Here is a 12,012-nt window from a genome sequence, read left to right on the forward strand (position 1 = left end):
CCTGACAGCCTGACAATAGGGGAAGGAGGTCCAGCCTAAATCAATTAGCTAAGAGCATAAATATCATCTAAATCATAGTCTGCATGCCCCAGCTAGGCCCCAGGCAGTAGACCTGCAAATGAAAAGAGCAGGCAGGCACAGAGGAGAGAGCTTACTCAGGCCTGGCCAGAGAGTTATGACTGGGGCGCTGACATGTAAACACAGGGCCACTTATCCTCCAACTCACAGGAAACTCACAGCAGCAGAGACGAGAGAGCAAGACAGGAGCCAACCCTGAGATCAAACTTTATGTAAACCTTTCCCTCTGTCAATCAAGGTGTTGTTAAAGTCTGCTGCAGTACAGCTTAATAGGTATAGTAAGAAGCAGTAAAAAGACAGGAGATTGACGAGAGGTGTTGCTGCAATAAAAGTCCCTCACTTACTGTATTTTGCTAAGCTAAGCCTTACTTTCATTATACATCAAGATCAGTGTTTCATCCCTTCTGAAAAAAGATTGCAGTCCAAAATACCACAGTCGACTGCAGTTACTGCACTTTTACTGCAGTTTCAAAACTGTAAGGGATGTGTTCTTCGGGGAACTGCAATCCCCTGTGTTGCAGCCCAAATAAATGTATCATTAGGCCTGCACAAAGAGTCATGCTAACATTTCATGATAACTTTTGTTTTGGATTTCCATTCCCAGTGAACAGCCTTGCTGACAAATGTTTGAAAGAAAGCCATTGACTTGAACCAAAAAAAGTTTGAAAAGAAAGCTGTGTGAGTATTTGTTAGTTAGTGTTAGTGTGTTATTGCATTGGTGTGAGAGTGAGAGGGTGTCTAAGGGTGTCGGGATGGTGTTGAGGGCCTTGTAACAGGGATTGGCAGGAACATATGGAGACTGAGCTGGGAAACGATATGTGGCAGATAGTATTTTCCGCATATAATTCAGATCTCAGTGGAGGGTGGGAGGAGGAGAGGCAAGTCATGTGGGTCCTGTGAGTCCTGGGGGCATCACTCCACCATCTGGAGCCCAGAGAGATGTGTGACACATCCAATTTACCTCTACCTGCGTAGCAGTATGACACCTCTCCACCTCTCCATCCAGCACACAGACAGGGCCAAGGACCATGGAACACGGACGCTGTCAAAAATGACAAGACGGACTGACGAGCCCCGAAAAATCCTTAAAGTGGAACAGATTAGATTTAGTGACCTCAATTGGACAAGAAAAGGCCACTAGTCACTCACTGGAGAACATTTGTCAGCGTTACTACAGAGGTGTCATGGTTATGGCCTCTCACTGTCCTCTCATTGTATAGAATCCATACAGCTGATATGTATTGCTTACTGTATGGTTCTTTTGTATTCTTGCAGTTTGCTTCATTTGGTATGAATGAATGCCTCAGTCACTGTGGTTTATCCTAAGACCCAAGTTAGTCATTGTTACCTTACAGTACCTTCCCATTGCGGCAATTTTGTTAATGGTAACTTTTTTCTTTAGCTGGGTAAACACAACATGGATAAAAACATAGTCAAGCCATCAGGTATTTCATAACATTATTATTTTGAGTAAAGTCTGGACAAATGGCTCCATTGCTTCCAGACGGACCCTTGTTATTTACATTAGACAACCACATAGTGAGGGGGAGACCGCTTGGATGTCCTCCAGATCAGCAAAGTGAGCCAGCAGGTAATTCACCTCTTGATTGGCAGGAGGACCTAGCAGGTTAAGAGATGACAGGTATCCAACACATTATGACCCAAGCCAATGAGACTGCTACTGAAGCCCTGGCCCAACACTGGGCTGTTTGTATTCCATGTCACAGCCAGATCAATAAGCACAGGATAAAATATTATAACTTTCAAGGAATCGTGGGAGGGACAGAGAACATTAAAAGCAGATTTTATGGAGGAAATGTCTCCAACCTATAATGAATCGAGGCTGGCAGAATTAGTATTCATTGAGGCAAATGTCTCCATATTGGAAAAATAAATGGACGCTAATGCAATAAAAAAGAAGGACTTGATTAAAAAAAAAAGAAATCAACCGTGAGCTGAATTAAATGGGGAGATGAATCAAAGCAATAAATTGAGGTATAAGGACATGTACCATTACATATAGAGAGAATGACTTCCACCTGCATTTGAGAGTAATCAGCCAACATTAACATAAAGCCTGGAATAATGACTCACAGTACATGGAAGGAGAAACCCACCATCATTCTGTTTCTTTTGTTGTTGTTGTTGTTGACTGTGGTTGTTTAGGGGAAAACCAAACCCCATGACATGCTTTGTATGGTTAGTTGATTATCTCTGGCATACATCATTAGTGGTCAGTCCAGATCCACAGCTATCACTCACATAGTGTAGCCAACCCAGTCTGTACTAATGAGATCCGTAAAGAGGGCTCTGCCTGCGGTCTCCCCCTCACTGTGGCTTACAGAGGGCCTCACCTCTCTAATCACACCTCCCTGGGGAAGGGTAATATATACACCAAATTGAATCACAAAGATGATGAAACACTATTCAGATGATGTCAGGTATAGACTCCTACTAACAACACTCCTTTGTTAATTGTAAACAAGTGGGTAAAAATATACGGTTGCATCATGGACAGCTGCTGTGGGTCAGTCATGGGGGAATCGTACAATCTGTGTTTCAGTTCAATTAAGGTTTGTGATACTCCGGATTCTTGCTCCAGTGGTCCAGAGTTCCTATGGGGATATAGAAAGACCCAGACCCTTCTGTTTGTAACATCACACTGTGATAATGACTTTGACCTGTTCACCCAATCTTGATCATTAAAATATATTTTTACAGTTTTAAATCTTTTCATAGATCCCCATGAAATGAATGCAGAGCTGACTCCAGTTGCAGTTGTCCCATACTGTTCTTTGTTCTCCCTCCATCACAGGAACATGAATAATGGTGGGTGAGAAAGTGCAAATACAACCAAAAACCAATTAAGGGATAGCAGCACTTCATAAAACCCAATCTTGATCTTCGTAAGCAATATTCCTTTGCCAAGCACACCAACGATCCGCCAAGCCTTGGTTTTGTGTTTTAAAGCTTTATGTCAAGGTTCACCCAAACACACTGTGGAGGCCAAATTCCTCCCACATTATAATGACTCCTATTCCTCTCTGTTGTGGTTGCGTTGTCAGTGATGAAATGTAGTGCTGTGGTGGTAGATAAAGTGCAGCGGTGCATATCATTTCTTCAGGCAACATTTGTTCTCCACACCACCTGTTAACACCTCAATAATAGTATACATCCATTCCTGGAGTGTATGAGTGATAGTATATGTTTTCCTCCAGATGTGTCTTATCTCTGTTTGGCATCAGTCCTGTCCCCCCAGACAGATGATTCCACTGGGACCCCATGGCCCCAGGGTTACTCCTGCACTCTCCAGGCCAGTGGGTCAGGACCTTGGAAGGTCATTTCCATGTCCAGCATTGATAGGCATTTATTAGATTTGCACAGCCCCGACCCCCATGCACTACGAGCCCCAGGAAGGAGCTGCCTGGGTTCGATTAGGGCAACAACCACAACAGTCACACATATACAGCATGGACCAAATGAGAGAATGTTGTTTCACCCAATTATCCCAAATGTGTCCAACTATGCCATTATCCAGCCCTGATAGTATGCTGTGTCCACTCTGGCCCCAGGCTCATACCTCATTTAGACCTTTTTTTTCTTAGATTTACACAATGTTTTGAAGTCCATCACAACATAATTAGCAACATGCTCTGTGAAGGCCTTCCTCCTGATTTCTCTCTCATTTTCTCCATTTCATCTTCATAGACTGTCTAAATAAATTCAGTTAAAGAATTGCAAACCTTGTGATGTTATGGGTAGGCCAATAGCCTGTCATTTCTTTTATCATCAAAGCAGTGTGTTCGGCTTCAGACAGCTGAGGTTAAGCAATGAAGAGCTCTGCCTGCCTCCATCCCATTCAGAAATTTAGTGGCTTCTGCAAATGAAAGAACGGGTAATTAATCACACACATACACACATGTACAATGAGGGAAAAAAGTATTTGATCCCCTGCTGATTTTGTACGTTTGCCCACTGACAAAGACATGATCAGTCTATCATTTTAATGGTAGGTTTATTTGAACAGTGAGAGACAGAATAACAACAAAAAATCCAGAAACACGCATGTCAAAAATGTTATAAATTGATTTGCATTTTAATGAGGGAAATAAGTATTTGACCCCTCTACAAAACATGACTTAGTACTTGGTGGCAAAACCCTTGTTGGTAATCACAGAGGTCAGACGTTTCTTGTAGTTGGCCACCAGGTTTGCACACATCTCAGGAGGGATTTTGTCCCACTCCTCTTTGCAGATCTTCTCCAAGTCATTAAGGTTTCGAGGCTGACGTTTGGCAACTCGAACCTTCAGCTCCCTCCACAGATTTTCTATGGGATTAAGGTCTGGAGACTGGCTAGGCCACTCCAGGACCTTAATGTGCTTCTTCTTGAGCCACTTCTTTTTTGCCTTGGCCGTGTGTTTTCGGTCATTGTCATGCTGGAATACCCATCCACGACCCATTTTCAATGCCCTGGCTGAGGAAAGGAGGTTCTCACCCAAGATTTGATGGTACATGGCCCTGTCCATCGTGCCTTTGATGCAGTGAAGTTGTCCTGTCCCCTTAGCAGAAAAACACCCCCAAAGCATAATGTTTCCACCTCCATGTTTGACAGTGGGGATGGTGTCAAACATGGAGGTGGAAATATTATGCTTTGGGGGTGTTTTTCTGCTGGCGAGTTGGCGAGTTGAGTTGATGCCAAAGAGCTCCATTTTGGTCTCATCTGACCACAATACTTTCACCCAGTTCTCCTCTGAATCATTCAGATGTTCATTGGCAAACTTCAGACGGGCATGTATATGTGCTTTCTTGAGCAGGGGGACCTTGCGGGCGCTGCAGGATTTCAGTCCTTCACGGCGTAGTGTGTTACCAATTGTTTCCTTGGTGACTATGGTCCCAGCTGTCTTGAGATCATTGACAAGATCCTCCCGTGTAGTTCTGGGCTGATTCCTCACCATTCTCATGATCATTGCAACTCCACGAGGGGAGGTTTTGCATGGAGCCCCAGGCCGAGGGAGATTGACAGTTCATTTGTGTTACTTCCATTTGCGAATAATCGCACCAACTGTTGTCACCTTCTCACCAAGCTGCTTGGCGATGGTCTTGTAGCTCATTCCAGCCTTGTGTAGGTCTACAGTTTTGTCCCTGACATCCTTGGAGAGCGCTTTGGTCTTGGCCATGGTGGAGAGTTTGGAATCTGATTGATTGATTGCTTCTGTGGACAGGTGTCTTTTATACAGGTAACAAGCTGAGATTAGGAGCACTCCCTTTAGGTGTGCTAACTCAGGTTACCTTTATAAAAACTGGGAGCAGAAATCTTTCTGATTGAGAGGGGGTAAATACTTATTTCCCTCATTAAAATGCAAATCATTTATAACATTTTGCTTTTTTTTTTGTTTATTCTGTCTCTCACTGAAATAAACCTACCATTAAAATTATAGACTGATAATTTCTTTGTCAGTGGTCAAACGTACAAAATCAGCAGGGGATCAAATACTTTTTTCCCTCACTGTACAAGCACAAACACACACACACACACACACACACACACACACACACACACACACACACACACACACACACAAACAGTCACTCACTCAAACACGCTTACATGAACACACAAACATGTTAAGACTGTAGCATCATGCATGTGCTATACCTTGCTTTTATTGCCTGTAGACTACTGTAGACATTTTATTTTACTTTATATGCATGTACAGCCAGAGGGTGACAACAGTAGTAAAGCACATATTCAACTCAATAACATACCGGAAATGTCAGTAAGTAGGAATTCCAAGTAGGAATTATTAAAACAATGTCCCGAGCTTTATGAATATCCCTAAAACCTGTACAATGATATTAAGATAGAGGACCCAGCATCCTAGTAAGTCTGAAGCAGCATCAGTTGAGTGAGGGTCAGAGGGTCAGTGCAATATTTTGGGGGAATTTAGCTTATTTAACAGTGCAGGTGGTCAGAAGACAAGATCCAGAGTTGTATTTACAAAATAGGTCTATACACATGCAGAAAATGATGAAACAATTGTGAAAATTGTGAAAATACTTAACTTACAAAAATAATAAACAGTTACTTGAGGAAAAAAGGCAAAAGGCCTCTATAATTTACAGTGTCTATAAACTCACACATCTGAATATATGGCAGAGCTATAGTAACAGCATGTTATCTAGACAAACAGCTCTTCATGAATGAGGAGAACGGCATCTTAAAAAATACCTGCCCTACCTGCCATAAACCATAAACCAACAAGATCTCACAGTCTGACTGCAGTATTCAACGTTTGTCCATAAACATTGAGTTTTGATGGTTAAGTTTAGGCATTCATTCCAAATGGTTAAGGTAAGGGTTAAGTTTAGGCATTCATTCCAAATGGTTAAGGTAAGGGGTAAGGTTTGGGATAGGGTTAAAACAGAAAGAACTCGATGGTTAAGTCACCCCCGAGTGGCGCAGTGGCCTAAGGACGGTTCGAGGATAGCTGTTCAACTAGAAGATACTGGTTCGAGTCCAGGCTCTGTCGCAGCCGGCCACGACCGGGAGACCCATGGGCGGCGCACAATTGGTCCAGCGTCGTCCAAGGTAGGGGAGGGTTTGGCCGGCAGGGATGTGGGTTCGTTTCCCAAGGGGGGCCAGTATGAAAAAATTAATAAAAATAGATGTATGCATCCGCTAACTGTAAATTGCTCTGGATAAGAGCGTCTGCTAAATGACTAAAAATGTAAAATGCGTTCATTCCGAATGGTTAAGGTATGGGTTAAGGTTTGGCTTAGGTTGTTAGGGGTTAAAACAAAAAAAACTAAAATGAGTGCCTAGCACTGGGATTGAACCTGTGATCCTTGGAGGCGGAGCTCGTGGCTTACGCCTATCCACCGTCCACAACGCCATAGCAAGCTGCGAGTCTACTTGATGGTAATATCGCTCACCGTTTCCCCTAGTGGCTGGTATTGATGGCATCTCCCAACGTGCTGGGGACCTGGATGAACGTTGAATACTGCATTGGATCTGGTGGTGACCTGGCTGCATTAACACCTCAACAGAGAGACGAAAATTAGCAAAAACAGTGATATAGTACTATTGATCAATTCACACAACAATAGACAATACTTTAAACATTTTTCACAGACACATTTATGAAAACAAAGTAATATGCATAAACATTAGCATTTCCTTGAAACACAACCCTAACCCTACACCGGAACTTTGCTACCCTGGGTACCAGTCTTTTTAGCTAACATTCCACTCCTTGTAGCCAACTCTGCAGTACAAGTACTGGAATGTTAGCTAAAATGACTGGTACCCAGACTAGCGCTGGGCAAGGAACAGTGTTTAAAGTTCACAGCGGTGGTGAGTAGGCCTAAAACAGTTTGACGTTTCAACAAAAGAATGACAATGCTAAACATTTCTAAAGAAATTATATGATAACCAGACTCTGGTGTTTGTTCTTTTGTGATACAAGCACAATGTTTTAGCATGACTAGCGTGCATATTTAGCAAACATGTAATCAACAAACTTTAGAAAACAATGAGTTCATCTGGGGGAGAAAATGGAGGGAAATAGGCTAGATCAGCCTTAATATATCAGATAGATTGTAACTTCCATCAATGTAATTGTCTGCATCACTTCCAATCCCCCATATGTTTTTTTTTCTAGCAAATATATATATATATATACATATACATGCATACACACACATATACACATACATACATATAAATACATATACATACATATATATACATATCCTTTTTTAACATCTCGCAGTTAACAACAATAATATATTTTATTCAACGTAAGGTTCAATCTATTAATTGAATTAAATAAAAATGCTGCATAAGTGATTAGTGTTCAACGTCCTTGTTATGCATGACCGCATTGATAATGAAAATTTTCTCTGACAATGTCAATGTCCTTGAAATGCATGTACTGGATGAGGACACATCATTAGGCTATCCCAAATTTGTTTAATGATCCTTAATTAACCTCTCGTGGGCCTGTCAGCCTGATGTGGCCTATGTACGTGAGAGTGAGGCATGAGAGATCACCGGGCCGCTTTGCTCCATTCCACCTCTAAGAGTTTCAGCTTCCTCTACTATTTTTTTCCTTTACCATTATTACGCAAAGACCCTAAGGGTGTCATTGACGTAGCTATAATTTGCTAGAGAGAAAAGCCCCATGAAATCTTTGTGGCTATCAAAGCCCCCTTGTAAAGGTTTTTGGTTTCCTTTTAATTCGGATTGTTTCCAATTAGTTACAAATCTAACGGATTTCCAGAATTCATCTTCACTGCATTTGATGGCTGCATGGGACCTAAGCTCTCTCCTTAGATGACCATGGTCCATGTACCTTGTGTAAGACAGGCTCTGGCCCCCAAGGAGGCTACCTCCTCTAAATCAGGTTCCCTGATGACATAGGATCAGGGACGAGCTGCTCCCATCGATCCCAGGGGGATTTGTGGGCTGTGCTTCAAGGCAGGTGCAGTTTTATGTCTATAGGCTGAGGCTGAGCAGTAAATAAGGGCACTGCGGAGCACCAGTCATCAGGTTATGGAGAGTTCTGTCCCACCTGCCGGTGTCCCTCAGGCCCTCTCAGCCCCACCATCCATCCTTCTATCTAACTCTCCCTGGGTGAAATACAGGCTACTGTACCACTGCCTACAGGCAAGGTCACACTTGCCTGTCTATCAACAAAGACAATGGCACATTAATGATGAGGCTGGTCTATCTGTCTTTTTCAGGGGCTGTTCATTATTGCTTACCTGGATGTATGGCAGAATGTTTAAAGTGTTGAGTTTCAAGTTTATTTGCTGTGTGAAATGAATAGATTTCTAAATCTTACTCACTCCAGCTGTGAGTGAGTTAGCGTGAATACAAGGATCCCAATATGTTCCACTCATGGTGCCATTAGTCACAGACAGTGATGTCACAGGAGGTTGGTGGCACCTTAATTGGGGAGGACGGGCACATGGTAATAGCTGGAGCAGAATAGTGGAATGGTATCAAATACATCAAACACATGGTTTCCATGTGGTTGATGCCATTCCATTTGCTCCGTTCCGGACATTATTATGAGCCTCCTGTGAGTGATGTAGTGTTAATGAGTCTGGCAGTAATGTTACACACTAATGCTTTTCAAATGATGTTTTTACTGTAGTGAGACCATGTTCATCACATCAGACAGACATTGATGAGAGCAGGTGATCTCAACACGCACATACTTGCACACACAAACACACACACTGTAAGAATGTATTCACTGATCCCAGTAACATTACAACACCCAAGAAAGCTATGAAATGGTCGTCCCTCTGCAGGCAATGGACGAGGGGCAATCAATACCTTCACATGCAGCTGAGACGCTCCACTATAGGAACCCAGCACTTCAGGTAATGAACTGTCTGGTTGATATATTCCCCTCACAGGATGGGACTGCAGCGGCGCAACACGGCAGTGCTACAGCAGCAATTCTTTGATTAGTTATTTCTCTTCCATCAGGCTTCCCAGTATACAGACAAATCACCTCACTGTCCCTCCATCCACACATCCCAGCACCCCCTTCCCCAACCTTACTTTCCTCCTAGTTTTGGCTGGGCTCTTCTGAGGTTTTGCATTCTCCTCAAGTGCCTTGACAGCCTAGCACACTGGCTGTCCTCCAGCGTGGGCTTGATTAAAAGAGTGTAAGGATGAGAGCCACTGATAACCCAGAGTGCTCCAATACAGCCCTGCCAAAACCACAGCATCACAGGGACATGAGACAGGGCTAGCCATCTACAGATCTACCCTCCAAACAGTTTAGGGAGCTGGACCACAGTGATCTAAATAAAGAATCAGAGACACATAGATCTACATTATAACTGTAGACTGAGAGAGAGAGAGAGAGAGAGAGAGAGAGAGAGAGAGAGAGAGAGAGAGAGAGAGAGAGAGAGAGAGAGAGAGAGAGAGAGAGAGAGAGAGAGATCGAGAGAGAGAGATCCTATAATCAGCAGTATATATCATTAACTCCATGCCTGTTCTTTGTCAAAAGGCAAATCTGATCAGGAAATGTTGTTTTTCATTTGAGGTTTTACTGAAACATAAGAGATGTGATTAGGAGCTGTCCATGGTCCTGAATGAGTATAATTTGAGGTAGTGCTGGATGAAAACCAATTCAGTTTGTGTTTGTGTGTGTGTGTTTTCCTTCCTTGTGCTTAAAAGTGTTTTGCGCAAATATTGCAGGCATTGGTTCGTCAGCTGGAGAGAGAGAGAGAGAGAGAGAGCAGAGAGAGGGCTTGTTCTAAAAAGAGAGAGGGAGAGAGAGAGAGAGAGAAGAGAGAGAGAGAGAGAGAGAGAAGGAGAGGGAGAGGGAGAAAGAGAGAGAGAGAGAGAGAGAGAGAGAGAGAGAGAGAGAGAGAGAGGGAGAGAGAGAGAGAGAGAGAGAGAGAGAGAGAGAGAGAGAGAGAGAGAGAGAGAGAGAGAGAGAGAGAGAGAGAAAGAGAGAGAGAGAGAGAGAGAGAGAGAGAGAGAGAGAGAGAGAGAGAGAGCGAGAGAGAGAGAGAGAGAGAGAGAGAGAGAGAGAGAGAGAGAGAGAGAGAGAGAGAGAGAGAGAGAGAGAGAGAGAGAGAGAGAGAGAGAGAGAGAGAGAGAGAGAGAGAGAGAGAGAGAGAGAGAGAGAGAGAGAGAGAGAGAGAAGAAAGAGTGGCATACAGTCTGGATTGACAACTTTGATTAGGGATGGGTACCTTGGCTCTAGCCCAGATGGTTTTTATCCCTCCCTGGTTAAATATTGCTGAGAGAGAATATTTCTCTCAAAATTAACATCAGTCTAAAAAGCTAAAATCTTTACGTGAAACAATAACAAAGCATCTTCCCCACCCCTGTTTTGCAAAAAGAAAAAGGGATGGGGGTGGAAAAATGTAACCTCTCAAATGCATAGATAGAGCTATGGATGCAAGGACCGACCATCCATATCAAATGTATAGTTTTAACCATGTTTTGAGGCTATACAGTGTTTGTTTACAATCACGTTGTTTACAAACATTGGAGTAAAACAAGCTTATATTTTGGGTTCTGATGGGGTATAACAGTTCAGGAGGCATTTATAAGTTATATTCTTCCCAAGAATCCATGGGTATATGTTATTCATTTAAGTCCAAAAATGGATGTAGCCACTAAGGATTCTAGCTTTAACATAATGAACTATGGATCCATTCGTAAAATGAACTGGCTCGTTTTAGGGGAGACCCATTTGGTGGCACATCATAATGGCTTCACACAATGCTGAGGTGTAACTATCAGTAAACAGGGCTCTCTTTTTTGATGTTACCCACCTAAATGCTCAAATGTCATATATACGTCAGTATATTCTGAATAACCAGGGGCATATATATGACAACTCTATTCTCCTTATGTATAGATCATCTATGGGACAAATGAAGGTCATCATCAACAATAACCTTAAAAGGAAAACAATCCCAGAAAGTTAAAATGGATGCAGTGTGTTTGTTGTTCATTACAATGAGGGCTTGCTCTCTCTGTCCGATACAGCTCCTTCATTGGGCATGATAATGAGGGGTTAAGCAGTGTGCAGACGGTAAATCTGCTGGGCTGAGATTGCTCTTCCATTGGACTGACTTGGGTCCACTACTGTAAATCTGTCCCATCCAGAGACATAGGGTTGTTTATCACCCACCGGACCTAGTAAACATCCTCACCAAACCTGTGTGACGTCACTGAATCACCCAACTCATCACACAGCCACCATGATAGCCAGAGAAGATGTGTGGCAGGAAACAAACAATTTTAAATAGATGTGGTTATCTGGCCAGAGCATCCAGATGTAGAAGCAACTGAACTGAGACGTCAGAGTCTGTGTCAATGTTGTATTAGTGAGTGTGTTTGTGGTGTGACTGAAAGAGGAAGGCTGGTACAGTTAAGTGCATGTAGGAAAA

This window comes from Coregonus clupeaformis, unplaced genomic scaffold (genome assembly GCF_020615455.1).
Source record: "Coregonus clupeaformis isolate EN_2021a unplaced genomic scaffold, ASM2061545v1 scaf0585, whole genome shotgun sequence".
Classification (NCBI taxonomy): Eukaryota; Metazoa; Chordata; class Actinopteri; order Salmoniformes; family Salmonidae; genus Coregonus; species Coregonus clupeaformis.